Source organism: Chiloscyllium punctatum, chromosome 4 (assembly GCF_047496795.1).
Source record: "Chiloscyllium punctatum isolate Juve2018m chromosome 4, sChiPun1.3, whole genome shotgun sequence".
NCBI classification, from domain to species: domain Eukaryota; kingdom Metazoa; phylum Chordata; class Chondrichthyes; order Orectolobiformes; family Hemiscylliidae; genus Chiloscyllium; species Chiloscyllium punctatum.
Genome location: NC_092742.1, coordinates 90,698,884 through 90,720,447, shown reverse-complemented (window position 1 = coordinate 90,720,447; position 21,564 = coordinate 90,698,884). Strand labels below are relative to the sequence as shown.

Here is a 21,564-nt window from a genome sequence, read left to right as displayed (position 1 = left end):
CACATTCTGTAGCAAACCCACTCCGGTTCCAAATAATGTGTTCGACAGATTCCAGCTCCATATTCTGTATTAAACTCCGCTCCAGTTCCAAATAATGTGTCAGACAGATTCCAGTTCCACATTCTGCACAAAACAGACTCCAGTTGCACATGCAGGGGGAGTTGAGGGACCTGTCAGTTGTGTGAGCTCGGTGGAAGATGTGGTTCTGACACTTTCTGCAGCCTCAGTCTAACCCTGATCCAGTACTCTTGAGCAGCCCTTGGATGCTCTCCTGGACCTTGTAGCTATATCTCCTCACCCCGGGGACCGAATTCAGTGAATCACATCAGGAACACCTTTTTCTGAAATTGTTGGCAACACCCCACAGGTCTGTGGACAGCTTTCTAATTTATCACAGTAACAAGTAAAATGAATAGTTATTAATCATGTACAGAACACTGCTTTGTTTTTTTGAATTTAAACATTGAAAAGGTGGCTTGCTTGAGTAGGACTATTATTTATCTTATGAATTCAGTTAAAAACCTAGGAGGCATCATACAGAAATCGCTTCTTGCTGTATTTCATGGGATTCTATTTCTGACAGTGATAGATCAGGTATAATCTTCGCTAAGTATTGACTGGTTTGATGTGAAATGTGGAAGGTTACAATCAAATGAAGGTTTATTGTACCTTATTAGTATCATTAGATGTCTGTAAGGGAATAACCTGAGGCAGAGGCAGGCCAGTTTTGAAGTGTTTTAGATTGAGGCATTACACGCTATAACAGTCTTATTCTGACCCTTTCGGCTTATGTTAGGAGCTCATGGTTTTGGAGATGATGCTTTAACATGGGCAGGGAACTAATGCGCTGACAGGGAAAAGAGAGTCGGAGTAAATGGATACATTTTGGATTGGCAAACCCACGGGATCAGTCGGATCAGTGGTGGTGCCTTAAATCCTTTACAACCCATAATAATAACGGGGCTGTCTGTATTGTAGCCAAACTTACTGATGATATAAAGATACAGGTGGAAGCGTCTGCACAGGGATCTACATGGGTTGAGGGAGTGGGATGGATTATGATCTGGGAAAATGTGAGGTTGTCCACTCCGAAGGAAGAATAAGAAAAAGACTTATTTAACTTGAGAGAGAGAGAGAGAGAGACGGCAGAATGCAATACAGATGGATCAGCGTCTGAATCATAAGAGAGTTCTAAGTGCAGCAAATAATTATCAGAGTAGATGTAATGCTGGGCTTTACCGCAGTGGAGGTTGGAGTGTAAAAGTAGGGAATTCTTGCTCCAAAAGTAGGCAGCATAATTAGATCCCACCCAGAGCACTGTCTATGGAGCAATATTTAAGGAGCACTGTCCTCACATTGCAAGACAGTTCAGTGAAAGTTCACTGAGGTTGATTCCTGGGGTAAAGGGATTGTCTTATGAGGAAAGCTACTGCGGGTTGAGGTTTAGAAAAAAGATCTTGTGGAAACAGAAATGATTCTAAGGGCATAGATGCTGTGACTGTCTCTTACTTGTTGGGGAATCTATTACTAGGAGCCCCAGTTTCAGAATTTCTTTTGAGATGGAGGTGAGGATGAACTCCAAACCTCCAGATTAACACTGCAGGCCAGAACTTTGAATATACTCGAGACTGAGTTCGACAGATTTTTGATCAACAAGGGAATAGATAGATAAAATGAGTTGTGCCCACAGCTAGATCACAGTGGCTCAGTGGTTGGCACTGCTGCCTCACAGTGCTGGGGACCTGGGTGATTCCACCCTCAGGTAATTGTGTCTGTGAAGTTTGCACATCCTCCCGTGTGTACGTGAGTTTCCTCCTACAGTACAGGCTAGGTGGATTGGCCATGGGAAATTTAGATTAGATTAGATTACTTACAGTGTGGAAACAGGCCCTTCAGCCCAACAAGTCCACACCGCACCCGCCGAAGCGCAACCCACCCATACCCCTACATTTACCCCTTACCTAAGACTAGGGGCAATTTAGCATGGCCAATTCACCTGACCTGCACATCTTTGGAGTGTGGGAGGAAACTGGAGCACCCGGAGGAAACCCACGCAGACACGGGGAGAACGTGCAAACTCCACACAGAGAGTCGCCTGAGGCGGGAATTGAACCCGGATCTCTGGCGCTGTGAGGCAGCAGTGCTAACCACTGTGCCACCCACAAAATGCAGAGTGACAGGGAGTGGGTGTGGGTGCGATGCTCTTCAGAGTGTCAATGTGGATTTGATAGACTAAATGGCCTGCTCCCACGCTTGTAGGGATTTTATGAAACATGATCTTATTGAATTGTGGAGAAGCCTCCAGGGCCCAAAAATGGCCTGTTTCTGTTCCTATTTCTTACAGTTTAATGTGCATCATTCTAACTCTCTCTGCCCAGGTCAGCTGGCTTCAGACTGCACTTGTCCCTGCATCGGCAGACCATTAATATTTGGCAGTGTCTTAGGTGGGAGCACGCATTCTGAAAGAAGGCAGCAGGTTCTTGTTCCTGCTAGCACCCCCACCCTTCCCCAGACTGGTTTCACAGCTATCCCAGTGACCTGATACTGAGTGCCTGCAACTCCCTTCCATATACAATGGATGACAAAATTCAAATCACTATAGCAAAGCACGGAGCATCAAAGGTAAAACAATGGCCAAACATTGACCAACGTCCATGGGGAGGCCATGGCCTAGTGGTATCATTGCGGGGCTGTTAATCCAGAAACTTAGGTCATGTCCCACCATGGTAGATGGTAGAATCTGAGTTCAATAAAAATCTGTAATCAATAGTATTCATAAAATCATTGCCAATTGTCAGAAAAGCCCATCTGTTTCCCTAATGTCCTTTAGGGAAGGAAACTGCTGTCCTTACCTGGTCTGGACTACATGACCTACAAAAATGCAGTTGACTTTTAACTGGTCTCTGGGATGAAGTAATAAATGTTGGTCTGTCCAACAACATCTTCATCCCATGAATAAAAAGAACTGTAATTTGCAGTTGCAAACTAAGCTCGGGTGTGATCCACAATGAATATTACCTCTGTACAGAAAACTGTTTTTGCATTGTAGTCTGTCCCTACACATACATTGCACATATAATGTTTAAAGTCACAACCACCTGATGAAGGAGCAGCGTTCAGAAAGCTGGTGCTTCCAATTAAACCTGTTGGACTATAACCTGGTGTTGTGTGATTTTTAACAATGTTTAAAGTATTTGGGTCATCTTGTGATACAACTTGAATTGTTATTGCTTTTTCATCTGGTGTCTGTCCATTCCTACAGTGATCATGGAATGTCATTGGTGTATTAAGTGCTGGCCCGCCAGGACTAATGTTCATTCAGTTCGAGGTGTGTTTGTTGAAATCACATCCTCCCCATCAGCGGTCTCTCCAGTTGCACAAAAGTCTGTTGTTACAATGACATACCTGGTCGTTCTTTTCCACAGTGTACAATGGAAATGACAGCTTCCTTACACAGGTCCCGAGTTGCTGAGGGGGGAGATTTTATTAAGACCATTAAATGTTTGCATTCTGACTAGCTCTCCAACTTACAGTGCTGATTTGGCACCTTTATCAAAGTGAAATTTGGCTTTCTGTCATTTCACTTTGATTTTATTACCCACTCCTGTTACAGTTCTGGATTTGGAGTTTTAGCTATTGGCGGAGTACGTTGGTGTGGTGTGACAATAATACCTGGGTTGGATTACTTCAAGATATGTGTTTATGCACATGGTGCATATTGCCATGTCCAGCTCTGTGCTGGATTTTTTCTGCTCTTAATGATTCCCCTTTGGCAGGCTTTACTGCTGCCTCAGCTTTTCACTTTGACTGGGGTAGTGTAGAGATGATGTGTGATGCTGAAGTTCCCAAGCATTTATAAAATACCTGAATTCTCCATTTGTGAATTGAGGGCCGTTGTCACTCATCACAATGTCTGGATTGCTGTAATGACTGAAGTCTGCTTTCAGTCATTGATGTTTTTCAATCCCAGCAATCAGCATGGTAAGTTGATGGTGACAATTCCTGTGAGAGTGTAAAGGTTAACTTCACGCTTCTTCCATAGTTTGTCTGGAGCATCATGAGTCATGAGTCCCTTAGCTTAGGTTTTCTTAACTTGATGTTCACTGCCACTGGCTGATGAGGTCTTTGGTCTTATTGCTGAAGATAGAACATTGTAATCTCTTCCTCAGATGAGACTTAATTCCTTGATGATTCACACAGATGTGCTCCAGCATTTTGTTTCTTGTCTCCATTTCAATACTGACTCTATTTTCTTTGTACAAGATTGGGCTATTGCTTAATGTCAGAATGCCAAATACACTCTTACCCCACCAGCTGAGTCTTTGACGGTTCGATCCTGACCACTTTACTTCCTGTAGCGCTTGGGAGTTTCCACTTGTTGTTAATTTACTCGACTCGAGCAGGACATTAGTTTGTCGGATTCAGAGACTCGATAACTTCAAGACTGTATCATTGCTGTTGCTGGAAAATTTCACACTCTACGGCACAATGGCTCAGTGGTTAGCACCGCTACCCCGCAGCACCAGGGACCCGGGTTCGACTCCACCCTCGGGTCACTGTATGGAGTTTGCACATTATCCTTGTGTCTGTGTGGGTTCCCTCCGGGTTCTCCGGTTTCCTCCCACCATTTAAAAATCTGCAGGTTAGGCGGATTGGCCATGCTAAATTGTCCCACAGTGTGTAGGCTAGATGGATTAGCCATGGTAAAAAGCAGCGTTATAGGGTGGGGTGTTGGTTTTGGGTGGGATGCTCTTCAGAGGGTTGGCAGACTTGATAGACTGAATGGCCTCTTCCTGCACTGTAGGAATGCTATGATTCTGTTCTAGTGTCATCAACTTCCTTGAAAAGGAGTGCTGCTCTTGGCAGCATCCACCTCCCCTTCCCGTGTTTGTAATTCCCTTCCAGTTATTGCCTCCGTAAACAAAGTGCCTTTCCTCACAGAAGCTTTGGTTTGAAGCAGGTTCAGAGAGATGCTTTTAAGTAGCTTGTGGTCAGACCCCACTGTCACTTTAATTCTTTTAAATTATAAGCCTGTTTTTCCTAATCAACCTGCTTCAGAGATGTTATTACTCACCTCTGAAGCCAGTGGGACTTAAACCTGGACCTTTCTGATCCAAGGGTAGGGATACTACCAACTGCATCTTCAGAGAAGTACTGATTAAAATGTTCACTAGCAAAGACATTTGGCAGGCATTCGTTCTCAAGCTGTGCATTCAGTTTGGTTAATGCTATCTCACTGCAGGGCGACTTCCTCACTGACATGACAGGACCTCAGGACTGGAGTTGTCATCATGAGTTTTTTGATGTGAGTGAAAGCTGCCTTCTGTTCAAGTTCCATGCCACATCCTTAACTGCAGCTTGTGGAGAGGTACACACTCTGGTGTTAAACTGGGCAGGAAATGAACTAATCCCTTGCAAATCCAACGGACTGTTCCACTGCCATCACACCTGATGGTTGCTGCATCTCAGCTACAGCTCAGATGTCATCAGCATCAGGTTAAAATGCTTTCACTGTCACGACATAACCGTGGACTTGATGTCAGTCACATTTTCTTTAACCTTGTTTAGCTTCAGGTGAATATGGCAAGCTCTCTCTCGGGTCTGATCATGGGCTGTAATGGTTTCTTCCATTATATCTCCACTAATGGATCATCCATGATCACTACCACTCTGGAAAGGTCACTGACTATCTCATATTGTTGGTGTTGATAATTTCCCAGAGCAATGGGAGCATCAAACAGCAATATGGGCTGTACCTTCTGAATACTGTCCTGAATATAGCCGCAGCTTGCGTCCACCACTCCTCCGGGAAGGGTGTCAGATCTGGCAGGGACACTTGTCACGGCCTTCCCTGTTTTGGGAAGCATCTTCAACTCCAGAGGTACAGTGACTGAGGTCATTCACATTAGGGGATGCCATCACTTGCAAGGAAGAGACAAACATGTCAGTGACCGTGTTGCAATGAGTTTTGGTGAAATGCCTACCGTAGCTGAATAGCTGGAGCGACGGGCTTGGCATGGGGATGGTCTGTGGAACACTGGTGGGCAAGAGCTAATTGGAAAGTATGTGAGAGTTAAGCCTAGACGGCAGGAGTGTCAGTGGACCTGAACTTCCCAATGATCTTCAGAAACTGTCACTCAGATGAAACAAGTAGAAGAAAGGATTAATAAATCCCCTAAGGCATTCGGGAGGATCATCCTGATCAGGAGAGTGGTTACAATGTGACACTCGCTGATGTGTGGACTAGTTGAGGTACTTAGTTTTGAAGCAGGACTGAATAATTACAGGTGACAGCTGAATATTAGGCTCAAGTCTTGTTAGAGATTACAGAAGAGTAAGTGGCGGTGATGTGGAACAGTAGCAATGAGAGAGGCTGTTGGAGCAGGGAGAGAGGCTGGGGGTGCAGGGAGAGAGGTTAGGGGAGCAGGGATAGAGGTTAGGGGAGCAGGGAGAGAGGCTGGGGGAACAAGGAGAGAGGTTGGGGGAGCAGGGAGAGAGGTAAGGGGAGCAGGGAGAGAGGCTGGGGGAACAAGGAGAGAGGTTGGGGGAGCAGGGAGAGAGGTAAGGGGAGCAGGGAGAGAGGCTGGGGGAGCAGGGAGAGAGGCTGGGGGAACAAGGGGAGAGGTTAGGGGAGCAGGGAGAGAGGCTAGGGGAACAGGGAGAGAGGTTAGGGGAGCAGGGAGAGAGGTTGGGGGAACAGGGAGCGAGGCTGGGGGTGCAGGGAGAGAGGCTGGGGGAGCAGGGAGAGAGGCTGGGGGAACAGGGAGAGAGGCTGTTGGAGCAGGGAGAGAGGTAAGGGGAGCAGGGAGAGAGGCTGGGGGAGCAGGGAGAGAGGCTGGGGGAACAAGGGGAGAGGTTAGGGGAGCAGGGAGAGAGGCTAGGGGAACAGGGAGAGAGGTTAGGGGAGCAGGGAGAGAGGTTGGGGGAACAGGGAGCGAGGCTGGGGGTGCAGGGAGAGAGGCTGGGGGTGCAGGGAGAGAGGCTGGGGGTGCAGCGAGAGAAGTTAGGGGAGCAGGGAGAGAGGCTGGGGGTGCAGGGAGAGAGGATGGGGGAGCAGGAAGAGAGGTTAGGGGAGCAGGGAGAGGGGCTGGTGGAGCAGGGAGAGAGGTTAGGGGAGCAGGGAGAGAGGCTGGAGGAGCGGGGGAGAGGCTGGGGGAACAAGGAGAGAGGTTAGGGTAGCGGGGAGAGAGGCTGGTGGAGAGGGCAAGAGGTTAAGGGAGCAGGGAGAGGGGCTGGTGGAGCAGGGAGAGAGGCTGGGGGAACAGGGAGAGAGGCTGGGGGAACAGGGAGAGAGGCTGGGGGAACAGGGAGAGAGGCTGGGGGCACAAGGAGAGAGGCTGGGGGAACAGGGAGAGAGGTTAGGGGAGCAGGGAGAGAGGCTGGGGGTGCAGGGAGAGAGGCTGGGGGTGCAGGGAGAGAGGCTGTGGGAGCTGGAAGAGAGGTTAGGGGAGCAGGGAGAGGGGCTGGTGGAGCAGGGAGAGAGGTTAGGGGAACAGGGAGAGAGGCTGGGGGAGCGGGGGAGAGGCTGGTGGAGAGGGTGAGAGGTTAGGGGAGGAGGGAGAGAGGCTGGGGGAGCAAGGAGAGAGGCTGGGGGAGCAGGGAGAGAGGCTGGGGGAGCAGGGAGAGAGGCTGGGGGAGCAGGGAGAGAGGCTGGTCGAGCAGGGAGAGAGGCTGGTGGAGCGGGGGAGAGGCTGGTGGAGTGGGGGAGAGGTTAGGGGAGGAGGGAGAGAGGCTGAGGGAGCAGGAAGAGAGGCTGGGGTGTTGTGTGATGGGGCGGCGGATCAGGCAGAGACGGTGGTGTCATGTGAGGGGCTGGTTGAGAAGAGGGAGGGGCAAGTGGCGAAGGGAGCAGGAAATGTAATTGGGAGCTGTATTGAGTGACCTTGATCACTTATGAGAGTATGAAACTCTGGGCAAGGTTCCTGGAGCCCGACTCCAAGAGGTGACCTCCTGGACCACATGCTGCTATCCCCTTCTCAGGATTTGTCCTGTGTGCTTTCTGGTTTCTGCTACAATCAGGTCTTTTCTTCTCCTGCATGGCCCATGCTTACTACATCAATGTGGGGTGCTTCCTTCTTCCCTGTTTCACTATTCCTGATAAAGGGCTTTTGCCCGAAACGTTGATTTTGAAGCTACTTGGATGCTGCCTGAACTGCTGTGCTCTTCCAGCACCACTAATCCAGAGCCAAGTGTGTGTATTGAGTGCAGCTCTCTGGTAAGAGGGACACATGATTTGGAACATTAGCTGGTTGTGTGTGTCTCCCCTCCGCTTATCAATCCTCTAAACAGCAAAAGGAGTTGGCCTCAGAGAAAAGATTGAATTGAGTATATTGTTTCCTGGAGTTTACTGAAAGCCGATGTGTGTGTGAGAGACTGATTGTGAGAGAGAGAGAGTGAGTGAGTGTGTGTGTGCGCGCGCGCGTGTGTGCATGTGTGTGTGACTGATTGTGAGAGATAGAGTGAGTGTGTTTGTGTGTGTGTGACTGATTGTGAGAGAGTGAGTGTGTGTGTGTGACTGATTGTGAGAGAGAGAGTGAGTGAGTGTGTGTGTGCACGCACGCGTGTGCATGTGTGTGTGTGTGTACGCGTGTGCGTCGAAAGTGTGTGTATGTGTGTGTATATATACGTGTGTGTATATGCCCATTGTGAATCGCTGTTACAGTGGGTCAGGGTAAGAGGCTTCATACACTGTATCCCAACTGACTGTAAAATGTTTCTGATTTCACTTCTGAATGGCAGGACTTGTGAACAGTAGATAGATGACACTGTGGCTCCCGTCAAAGATGTGGCAGGTGGAGCTGAACTTTGCGATGGTCAACCAGGACAAGACCAGCCAAAGAAAGACACAAATAAATCCAATCAGGAATTCAGGGGAAACACTGTGATCTGGAGGGTGGTCAGAATGAGAAATTCACTGCCATATGGGGTATCTGAGGCGTATTGAAATGGTACAGAATCCATATGTAAGGAGAACAATAGCGAGTTCTGTATAGATTAAAGTGGGAAGCGGTTCATGTGGAGTATTGTTGAGGCTGAATGACCTGCTTTGGTTCTATTCTTGAAAATACCAAGAGTACCTTCACATACCCTGCTGATGTATGGTAGAGCCTTTTGACCATTCAGTCCCTTGACCCTATTCCAAAATTCAATTAAGATCGTGATTGGTTTGGATCTCAGTTCCATCCTCTGCCTTCATTTTGCAGGCTTTAATACCCAGGCCTAACAAAAATGCATCAATCTCAGTTTTGACATTTTCACTTGACCCCGCCCCCCAGGCTCGATCATGTTTTTGGAGGGAGAGGGTTCCACAGGTTTCCCCTCCCCTTGGTGTGAGGTAGGCCTGGCTGAGATCACCCCTGGCCATCCCTAGTCCTAACTTTAAGGTTATATTCCCCTTGTTCAAGGACATGCTTGGCAGAGGAAAGAGTGTCCGTCCATCTTTTCTCTCTAAGTCTATCTGGTTTAATAGCAGCCCAGTTTTTCAGATGAGCTGTTCCTCAGGCTGGGATGAGTTCGCTCAGTTGGCTGGATGGCTGGTTTGCGATGCAGAGTGACACCTCCAGTTCTCTCTCTCTCTCTCTAATGAGACTGTAGTATTATGGTGAGTTTACCTTCACAACGGCTCTGAGCCTTAAATGCTCTAATTATTTTCCAGCAGCCACAACCTTTCTTATCCAACAGGTTCAAGTGCACCTTCAGAGACTTGAGCACCTAATCCTGCCTGGTGGCTCAATGGTTAGCACTGCTGCCTCACAGCACCAGAGACCTGGGTTTGATTCCACCCTCAGGTACCTGTCTGTCTGTGTGGGTTTCCTCTGGGTGCTCTGGTTTCCTCCCACAGTCCAAAGATGCAAAGGCTAGTTGGTAAATGCAGGGTTACAGGGACAGTGTCGGGGGCTGGTTCTGGGTGGGATGCTCTGTGGAGTGTCAGAGGAGACTCGATGGCCTGAATGGACTCTTTCTGCACTGTAAACATTCTGTGCATCAATGACACAGCAGTGCTGAGGGAAAGCTACTCTGTCAGAAATGTAAAACCTGGGCTATGTCCATCAGTTAAGATGTGTGCAAATGAACCCAGGAAACTGTTCAAGAAAAATCAGGGGTCCTTGCCAATAATCAAACCTCGAGTGACATCAGTTGTAGGAATGTTTCGTCCTGCCTTAACCCTGTTCATCTACAAGATTGTGGAATGCCGTGGAGGTGTGAAAGGAGCTGGATTAACAACAAGGAAAGCAAAGAGGTAACTTGCATCTTAACAGCAGCTTGCATGACCTCAGAACATCTCAAAGGGCCTCGCAGATAATGATGTACTTTTTGAAGGGTACTGTTACTCCGTGAAAAATACAGCAGCCAATTTTCACACAGCAAGCTCCCGCAAATCAGCAGGGAACTGAATGATCAGGAATGGAGCTGAGAGAGAAATGAATGTTGGTGAAAATACTGGAGAGAATGTCCCTGCACTTCAGTAATAGTGAGGCGGGGACATTTATGTGGTTTAAGGCCACATTATAGTTTTTTTGCTCTGCCTTCTTCATTTACAAAACCTTGAACAAACTACCACAAATGTACAGCAGTGGCTGGCTTGTCTCACTCTCTCTCTCTCTGTGAGCTTGTCGGCCTCCTAACCTGGAAATGACAAAGTGGATAAAGGTTTAAACATGAATCACATTGAAACCTCCCCAAGGTGCTGCCTTACATAGTGCTCCAGCCCTACGCCACTTATTAATGGCTCAGGGCTCTCATATCTTTGACAGTAAAAGCACCACCTCAGGCCTGTGAGTGAATAGTGTTCAGGATGATAATGCGGTGCTGATTTTGCGGCATAATTTGACCCCCACACCCTACCCTCTAGCCAATATCCTGCCTTAATTTTACACAACTGATGATAATGCTGTACTACATTTAATGTGTGCCTTACCTCATTCCACCCTCTCTATGATTTAAAGTAATCATAAACTACTTATTCTTTAGTTGGGTCATTTTATTCCCTTCTGGTTGCTAGTTGGTTTGTTGTCATTTTAGAGCCTTCCCATGGTTGATTACCATTCCAGTTACAATTTGGAGACGCCGGTGTTGGACTGGGGTGTACAAAACTAAAAATCACGCAACACCAGGTTATAGTCCAACAGGTTTAATTGGCAGTACTAGCTTTTGGAGCACTCTCCTTCATCAGAGGGTGAAGGAGCAGCACTTTGAAAGCCAGTGCTTCCAATTAAGCCTGCTGGACTAATACCTGGTGTTGTGTGATTTTTAACATTGTACATTCCAGTTATGGGTTGTGTTCTGGCTTATCCTGCTGTCCTGTCACAGAGTCATAGAGTCATACAGCACGGAAACAGACCGTTTGGTCCAACCAGTCCATGCTGACCATAATCCCAAATTAAACTTGTCTCATCGGTCTGCTGCTGGCCCATATCCCTCTAAACCTTTCCTATTCATGTACTTATCCAAATGCCTTTTAAACATTGTAATTGTACCCACATCCACCACTTCCTCAGAAAGTTCATTCCACACATGAACCACCTTCTGTGTAAAAAGAATTTGCCCCTCATGTCTTTTTTAAAATCTCTCTCCTCTCACCTTAAAAATGTGTCCCTTGGTTTTGAAATCCCCCTCCCTAGGGAAAAGATACCTCCCGTTAACTCTATCTATACCCCTCATTATTTTATAAACTTCTATAATGTTGCCTCTCAACCTCCTATGCTCCAGTGTTTCTGACAATGAAAGTCTTGTGTTGAAAGAAATTGCTTCGACCCAAGGATGACCTGTGGGCAGAAAGCATGGCAGGAAGAATGAAGTGAGGCAAGCCCAGAGCTGGAAAAACTGTTGGGAGGTGGAGGAGGATAAGGGCTCATCAAAACCGCTCGTCCAGGGTCTTTAGAGACCAATTCTTTTATTTTAATTTAAGAGAGCACCAGTCGATAAGCATCACCACAAAGATTGTCCCAAAAGTCAGTCACGTTTACAGCTGCAGGTAGGGCAAGGACTGCATTACCTGTGCCTGTCAAGTCGAAAGAATTGTTTTAAAAGTACAGAATTGTTCCCAGTGAGCTACATTCTTCCTAGATTATTCAGATCTCCAGTCAATCTGGCTTAGGCAAGCTGCCATTTTGTGAATTAGGTCATCCCACAACCTGCCAGGAGCATCAGGTTTTCACCATTGTTAACTTGAGTCTGATATCCTCGGCTGTCCTTCCATATGGCAATCTGATGTCACAGTTGAATAGTTATTCTTAAGAATTAAGACTGATGCGCGGTTTCCCATGTAACTTCACAGAGTTCATCTGTGAATATGTCAGACTATAATCACCTCAATAATAGGACAACCACTATTGGAACTATGCATACTTTGAAAGTGAATACAGTTCAATGGTTGAAACTTTCAGTGTTCAATGCATATCCAGTATTTAATACATTTACAGTGTTCATTGCATTACGAGTGTTCAACATATTGATGGTGTCCATTACATTGACAGGACTCACTGCATTGTCAGAGTTCTCTAGGCTTCCAGTGTTCAGTGCAAAGGTGAAAGACTGCAAATGCTGGAAATCTGAAATTGAAAACAGAAAATCCATAATACTGAGCAGATTAAGCAACACGCACGAAGAAAGGTATGTCTGGGGATAAAACCTTACAATCCTGAGACATCAATTTTGAATTTTCTCTCCACAACCCATCACATTATTCCCCTTCCAGTAACCAATGTAATTCCCTTTTGAAAGTCTCGACTGAACCTGCCACACTGCACTCTGAGACAGTGAATTCTAGACCTCAACCACTTAGACACATAGAGTCACAGAAATGTACAGCACGGAAACAGACCCTTCCATGCGGACCAGATATCCTAAAATAATCTAGTCCCATTTGCCAGCACTTGGCCTTCTAAACTCTTCCTATTTATGTCCCCATCCAGATGCCTTTTAAATGTTGTAATTGTAGCAGCCTCCACCACGTCCTCTGCCAGATCATTCCATACACACACCTCCCTCTGTGTGAAAAAGTTGCCCCTTAGGTCCCTTTTAAATTTTTACCCTCTCACCCTAAACATATGCCCTCTAGTTCTGGACTCCCCCACCCCAGTGAAAATTCTTTATCTATTTACCCTATCCATGCCCCTTATGACTTTATAAACCTCTATAAGGTCATCCCTCAATCTTCGATGCTCCAGGGAAAACAGCCCCAGCCTGTTCAGCCTCTCCCTGTAGCTCAAATCCTCCAACCCTGGTGACGTCTTTGTGAATCTTTTCTGAACCCTTTCAAGTTTCACAACATCCTCCCGATAGGAAGGAGACCAGAATTGCACGCAATATTCCAACAGTGGCCTAACCAATGTCCTGTACAGCCGCAACATGCCCTCCCAATTCTATACTCAAAGCTCTGACCAATAAAGGAAAGCATACCAAACGCCTTCTTCACTATCCTATCTACCTGCGACTCCACTTTCAAGGAGCTATGAACCTGCACTCCAAGGTCTCTTTGTTCATGAAAAAGATTTTCCTTGTCTCACTTTTGCTTCTTTAACAAATTACTGCAACCTCTTGTTCTTAGCCGTAACACGAGTGAGAAAACGTTATACCTATTCACCCCGTCCAGACTTCTCATGATTTCAAATATTTCCTTCAGAGCTCCCCTCCAGCTTTGCTTCACCAAGAGGAATAGAAGATTAATGTTCTACAGTTACTGCCAGGATGAGTCTGGTTTACAGTTCTGATCTCGTGTAACAGTGAGACCTAAAAATAATGTGCTTGTCCCTGTTGGTGAGCTTTTCACATTATACTGATAAGTGATTGCAGATCAATGTCCCTAAGGTGATGTGAAGCCTCCAGGTCAGTTCATGTGTCAGTGATGTACTTGGCGCTGATGTACTTGAACAGGGTAACCATTCTGTCCGCCTCTTTTACTATCACTTATGGCATTACTGAGGTAAAGTGCCCCAATCCTTATACTACTTTGTAAAACAAATAATAAACTAATAAACAAATTAACCAGGTTAACCAAAGAACCAGCCCCTAAAGGGGCACTGCTTCAAAGACAAAAGCAAATTTCAAAGAAAACTTATCAAATTGAATTAAAAGAATTGCTTCTAGGGGAGAGTGATCAACTGCAGACCTCTGTGTTGGTCTCTATCTGAGGAAAGCTTCATATGTAACAGTGTACTCCAGCTGCTCCCTCTGCAGTGATTCCTGGGCTGTGACATGGCCATGGGAGAGAGGCAGGTGGTCAAGTCTAATGACCCTCACCATAGCTACCTTTAATGGCTGACTTGACCAAGCCAGGAGCAGACACACAAGGAGGCTCTCTGATCTGCCCACACCCTGTTCCATCTGAACATCAGCAGTGGGGCACAATAGCGAAAAATTAAGAAACAGTCCCTTTAAACAATACAATGACGTTGCAATCTACTGCAAAAGTGCACACAGAATGTGGACTCCCTGAGGCTATCAAACAATACAGACAGCCTCAGAGTCCATGAACCAATTTGCCCTTCCTTCCTATAGATCTTCTGTGTACAACATCCTCTGATCCAAATCTCTGATGGTAAAGGGACCATAATCTTTATGCCTAGCAACCTTGTTGGTGGAAGAATCCTGTTTTCCAAGTATCTGTGAGAAACTATAAAAGACAGAGAGATGATATAAGGGGGAAGAGAGTTGAGACTGAGCTTTGGTCGGGAACAAAATCAGAAATTGCTGGAAAATCTCGTCGGGTCTGGCAGCATCTGTGGAGAGAAGGCAGGGCTAACATTTCAGATCCAGTGACCTTTCTTCAGAATCTGAAATGTTAACTCTGCTTTCTCTCTCCAGATGCTGTCAGACCTGATAAGATCTTCCAGTGATTTCTGATCTTGTTTCTGATTTCCAACATGCACAGTTCTTTGGGTTTTTTTTAAAAGTCTGGGATGCATGTCAGGTGCGGCTGGAATGAAGGTGAGAAATTATGAAGAACCTATACTGAAGGTCTATACTATGGCATGCTCTGACGGTCATTGTTTCACATTTACATCCCTATTTCATAAGGGAACAACTTTCAATATTAGTTCAACAGTTTCATGTCTTGCGTTGTTACTTCGGCATGTTGCTAAGCATGGTAATGTACCATCATGGCATCTCCTGTCCACCATAGGGTCATACAGCACAGAAACAGACCCTTCGGTCCAACCAGTCCATGCCAGCCATAATCCCAAACTAACCTAGTTCCACCTGTCTGCGCTTTGTCCATATCCCTCCAAATCTTTCCTAGTCATGGACTAATCCAAACATCTTTTAAATGCTGTAACTGTACCCACATCCATTATTTCCTTTGGCAGTTCATCACACACATGAACCACTCTCTGTGTAAAAAAGTTGCCCCTCATGCCCTTTTGAAATCTTTCTCCTGTCATCTTAAAACTATGCCCTCTAGTTTCGAACTTGCCCACCGTAGGGTAAAGACCCTTGTAATTCACCTTGAGGTCACCTCTCAAACTCTTAGGGTCCAGTGAGAAAAGGTCCCAGTCTATCCAGCCTATATTTGTAACTCAAACCCTCTATTCCCGGCAACATCCTGGTAAATCGTTTCTGAACCCTCTCCAGTTTTATAATATCCTTTCTGTAATAGGGCAACTAGAACTGCACACAGTACTCCAGAAGAGGCTTCACCAATGTCCTGTAAAACCTCAATATGACGTCCCAACTCCTATACTCAAAGTTCTGAGCAATGAAAGCCAGCAGGCTAAACGCCTTCTTAACCACCCTATCTACATGCGACACAAATTTCAAAGAACTATATACCTGAACCACTAGGTCTCCCTGCTCTACAACACTATCCAGGGTCCTGCCATTAATAGTATAAGCCCTGTCCTTGTTTGTATTAGCAAAATGCAATACTTCACATTTATTCAAATTAAAATCCATCCTCTATGCAGCATTCCCTTTCAGCACTCTTTGTATTCTCAGTTCTCACAGTGAAAGTGTGTCACGAGGTTGCTCTTAACTTCTGTCATGTAAAAGTTGTCAGGTGTACTGTAACATACATGTACAATGATGCCATAGAACCTAACCCACCATTATTCCATTTCTTCCTATGATGTAAAAGCCCCTGATTGTCACAATAAAGGCAACTTAAAGAATTTATCTGTCTGTATTGACCTTCTTTCCCTTAATTGCATTATTTCTTTTGGAAAATAAACAAATTGGAAAATAAAATTCTTTTGCTATATATTGGAATTTTGCTGAGCTGTATCCCTCAGGAATAGGGAGAATCCCTGGTGAGATGGACTATACCGAGGTGGACAGTGTGTGTGCAAAACAACCAGGAGACTCGAAAAAGCGTCATGGTGCAGTTCTCTTGGCCCTGAAAGTATTTGTTTAAGTACAACTGAAAAAACATTGTTTTTGCATGTTGTAATCTTTTGGCAAATCATGTTTGAATTTAAAAGTGGAAAAGTTATTAGATTAAACTCTTTTCTGGTTGCTCTCTGGTTGCTTTCATACTTTGCTGTCTAGATCATCACAGACACTGAGTTTAATTTACCCAGATCCCCTGTACTCATTAATCGGCATTGAATCCAACAACTATTCGACTTTAAAATTCACATCCTTGAGCTAGATTTGACTATTTGCTTTTGCATTAGCCAAGTGTCATTATCTGCCTGATCTACAATCCTATGAAGCATCTTAAGACATTTTATTCCATCAAAAATGCTATATAAGTGCAAGCTTGTGGTGTGTAAGAGCTCTCAATAAAACAATGAACCACTGGATATTGCTCAGTAAACTTCTTGCAATGGCGACAACAGTGTTGTGTGGCCTTGTATTATCCATCAAGATCATGAACTACCATCGAAAGTAATTCAGACATTTCTGAATATGAGCAAAATTCAACTATCCCTTCCAGAATATAGAACAAAGATTATATATTAAATACTAAATACTGAAAAATTGGAACATTTAGCCCTTGAACCTATTCCACCATTCACTTAACTCACTTACAGTTACTTGCTAAATACAGCATAGAAACAGGCCATGCAAACTACCTAGTGTTTACTAGCAATGATGCTCCATGCGAGCCTCCTCCCAGCATTCTTCATTTCACTCTGTCAGTATTCCCTTCTATTTCTTCTCTCTTTATCTTTTCTCATGTCCTTATCCAATCTTCCCCGATTCTCCCTGAATGGGAGTTCCATATTCTAACCGTAGCCTGGGTAAAGAGGTTTCTTATTATTAGTGTCTTAAGTTTATGACTTCTGCATCCTCACAAATGGAAACATTTCTTCTACTTCTACTCTATCAAATCCTTTCGTAATTTTAAAGGCCTGGATTAGATCACCTCTCAGCTTTTCTCTTTCTCCCTCCCTGAATGTAATGAGCCCCCAGCCTATTCAAGTGCTGCCGAGACCGTGACTAACCCTAATTGAAGTTAACCTTCCCTACCTTGAGTTCTGTGAAATCTATTGCACTTTTTAAAGGAGTGATTTCCAGATCTCTGCTATTCTTCCACCATTAGGCTTGAACTATCATGGGGGATTTGGAAAGGGGTCAGGTTGTTATTCAAGGCTATAAGGATGTTATCACCAGTCCTCTTTCTTTGACTGGACCTAAGGGCTTATTGGTTTACAGAGTAGAGGAACAATCACCAGTGCACCTTAACAGGACGAGGCTGTTAACTGAGCAAAACGTACCTTATTGCACGATAACAAATGGGTAAAAGTTGCACGTGCTAATTCGACGTTTAGTCATCTAATATGTTGAACTGAGTATTTCTGAAAAAAGACACTTTCTGTCAAAGAATGTTGTGCGCAGTTTTGGGCTCCTCACCTGAGGAAGGGTGTCCTGACTGGAGAAAATGTGTAGCAAAGATTTATCAAATAAATTCCTGGATGGTGGGAAGAGAAATTGAGTTAGGATTGCATTCACTTGAGAAGAATGAGGGAGAGTCTGATACAAATCTATAAGATTCTAACAGGACGAGGCAGGTTAGATACAGGAAGGAAATTCCAAGTAGTGAGGGAGACCAGAGCCAGGGGAACTAACAATGTAGGAAGGGACAGTGCGGAGGTCATTGCAGAATCAATGTCAGAAGTTAAGGAATAGGATCTCCAGGGCAGTAAGCTCAGATATACTCACAGCTTCACCATTTAGGCAAAGACAGATAGGGGAGGTGAATACATGGCCTGTGGGCTGGTGGAATCAATTTTGGGAAAGGCGGAAGTTGTTCAGCAGAAATAGAACCAATCTCTGGGCTGAGAAAGTGAATCGTGTAGTGGGGATAGATTTAATCTAGGAGAGCGTGGTACTAGAAAAGTGCAGCAGGTCAGGCAGCATCTGAGGAGCAGGAGAATCGATGTTTCATCAGGGCTTATGCCCGAAATGTCAATTCTCCTACTCCCCGGATGTTGCCTGACCTGCTGTGCTTTTCCAGCACCACACTGTCAACACTGATCTCCAGCATCTGCAGTCCTCACTTTCTCCTAATAGATTGTAAGGCCTGGTTTGGGGGGGAGGGGGTAACAGTTGGCGTCTAATGGGCTTAGTTTTGGAAGTACCGCAGAGGGCCAAAGAGAGAAGACGGGGAATGGAAATAAAGAAGTGAGGGAAGGCTTGAGTGTTGACAGTGAACAAAGTGGTCACCTTCCAATGGTCAAGAAAGAGAAAATGGCAGGGTTAAATTGTGTGTATGTAAATGCACACAGTATTGTGAACAAAACTGGGGAACTGAAAGCAGAAAGAGGGATATGACAGTAACATTGATAGAAACATGGCTTAAGCCAGAACAGGAATGAATATGTCACCCAGCTCCCACCTCACCCACTTCACCAACTCCTCACTGTCCATTTCACCTACCGCCCACATCACCCATCTCAACCAACCTCCCACCCATCTCACCCACCTCACCAACCTGCCACCTCCAACATCACCTACCTCAACCAACTCCCACCTCACCCACATCACCTCTCACCTCACTCATATCAACAACTCCCACCTCACCGACCTCTTCACCTTCCACTTCACCCTCCCCCCCCCCCCTCAATCACCCACCTCCCACATCACCAAACTCACCACCTCACCAGCTCCTACCTCACCTGGGTGAGGTGAGACCAGCTCAGAGCAGAGTTCCTTCGTGCCATTCCATCATGTATAGCTTGTTAATAAATTTGATTAAAGTATTTGCCAGGGTTCCATCAGGTATTTGGGGTGGCGTAGATTGGTTGGATTGAATCAGGAGGGTAGGCAGTTTGAGTTGGGGGCAGTGGTAATGCAATCAGTTTGGGGTGGAGGAGATTTAGTTAAGCAGCTGGGGCCAGTCATAGCAGGAAATCATAAAATCCGTATAGTGTGGAACCCGGCCCTTTGCTCTAACAATGACCCTCCAAAGAGTAACCAACCCTGACCCAATCTCCTTCATTTAACCCCCAACTAATGCACCAAACCTACACATCCCTGAACACTCTGGAGAACTTAGCATGGCCAATTCACCTGACCTGCACATCTTTGGATTATGGGAGGAAACCGGAGTACCCAAAGGAAACCCACACAGACACGGGGAGAATGTGCAGACTCCCCACAGATAGTTGCCCGAGGCTGGAATTGAACCCATGAGGCAGCAGTGCTAACCACTGAGCTACCATGCCATCTTAATAGTCAGGTTGGGGCAGTCAGGTAGTTGAGAGTGGTGGTTTGCTGATGGGAGAGTTGTGTAGTTGGGGGTGTGGGTCAGGCAGAGCAGTTTGATCGATACAGCGTAATGTATTAGTAAGGATGCTGATTATGTAGGGTAAAATGTCGAAGTCCGGGGATCATGGGGTGTTGTTAGATTGGATTATGAACGTAGTCAGGAGATCAGAGGAATGATTGGGCGGGATGGGGGTGGGAGTGGGGGGAGGGGGTTGGTGGTGGGGGGTAATATTTCCTCAATAGTTTCCTTAGATGTTGGGATAAGTTTTAATCTATCTAACATCTCCTGGCTGACTATCCCGATGTGCAATTTGGAGCTGTGCAAGTTCTCCAATTCTATTTCAGAGAAAGAAGCATTCACAAAAGGTCCTGGAGAGCAGAGGAAATACCCATTGGAAGTTTAAACTTCCTGACCAATTCCTTCGTAGGTCCAAGGATCAGGAGTTCCACGGGATCTTCAATCAAATGTCCGATCAGTACAGTCCAGAGTCAGAGCATTTGGATTAATGTTTCCTCCTATGGGGAAGAGCATATCTACTGATCTTCAATGTTTTCAAGAAATAAACAAGTATTTTGCATCAGTGTTTACTGTGGAAAAGGATATGGAAAATATAGAATGGAGGGAAATAGATGGTGACATCTTGCAAAATGTCCAGATTACAGAAGAGGAAGTGCTGGATGTCTTGAAATGCATAAAGGTGGATAAATCCCCAGAACCAGATCAGGTTTACCCTAGAACTCTGTGGGAGACTAGGGAAGTGATTGCTGGGCCTCTTGCTGAGATATTTGTATCATTGATAGCCACAGGTGAGGTGCCAGAAGACTGGAGGTTGGCTAACGTGGTGCCACTGTTTAAGAAAGATGGTAAGGACAAGCCAGGGAACTATAGACCAGTGAGCCTGTTGCAAGTTGTTGGAGGGAATCCTGAGGGACAGGATGTACACGTATTTGGAAAGGCACGGACTGATTAGGGATCGTCAACATGGCTTTGTGCTTGGGAAATCATGTCTCACAAACTTGATTGAGTTTTTTGAAGAAGTAACAAAGAAGATTGATGAGGGCAGAGCAGTAGATGTGATCTATATGGACTTCAGTAAGGCGTTTGACAAGTTTCCCCATCGATGATTGGTTAGCAAGATTGGATCTCATGGAATACAGGGAGAACTAGCCATTTGGATACAGAACTGGCTCAAAGGTAGAAGAAAGAGGGTGGTGGTGGAGGGTTGTTTTCAGACTGGAGGCCTGTGATCAGTAGAGTGCCACAAGGATCGGTGCTGGGTCCTCTACTTATTGTCATTTACATAAATGATTTGGATGTGAGCATAAGAGGTACAGTTAGTAAGTTTGCAGATAACACCAAAATTGGAGGTGTAGTGGACAGTAGATTACCTCAGATTACAACAGGATCTGGATCAGATGGGCCAATGGGCTGAGAAGTGGCAGATAGAGCTTTATTCAGATAAATGCGAGATGCTGCATTTTGGGAAAGCAAATCTTAGCAGGACTTATACACTTAATGGTAAGGTCCTAGGGAGTGTTGCTGAACAAAGAGACCTTGGAGTGCAGGTTCATAGCTCCTTGAAAGTGGAGTTGCAGGTAGATAGGATAGTGAAGAAGGCGTTTGGTATGCTTTCCTTCATTGGTCAGAGTATTGAGCACAGGAGTTGGGAGGTCATGTTGCGGCTGTACAGGACATTGGTTAGGCCACTTTTGGAATATTGCGTGCAATTCTGGTTTCCTTCCTATCGGAAGGGTGTTGTGAAACCTGAAATGGTTCAGAAAAGGTTTACAAGGATGTTGCCAGGGTTGGAGGATTTGAGCTATAGGGAGAGGCTGAACAGGCTGGGGCTGTTTTCCTTGGAGTGTCGGAGACTGAGGGGTGACCTTGTAGAAGGTTATAAAATCATGAGG

General features: G+C 45.6%; 1 protein-coding gene across 1 annotated transcript in view; it reads left to right on the top strand.

The window, feature by feature from the left end:
• The first annotated feature begins 237 nt into the window (after positions 1-237).
• The window catches only part of prlh2r (prolactin releasing hormone 2 receptor), a 37,801-nt gene continuing 16,474 nt past the window's right edge, over positions 238-21,564 (top strand). Inside the window, exon 1 of the mRNA XM_072567860.1 lies at positions 238-367. The gene's annotated coding sequence lies outside the window, so the exon portion shown is untranslated. The remainder of the gene's footprint in view (positions 368-21,564) is intronic.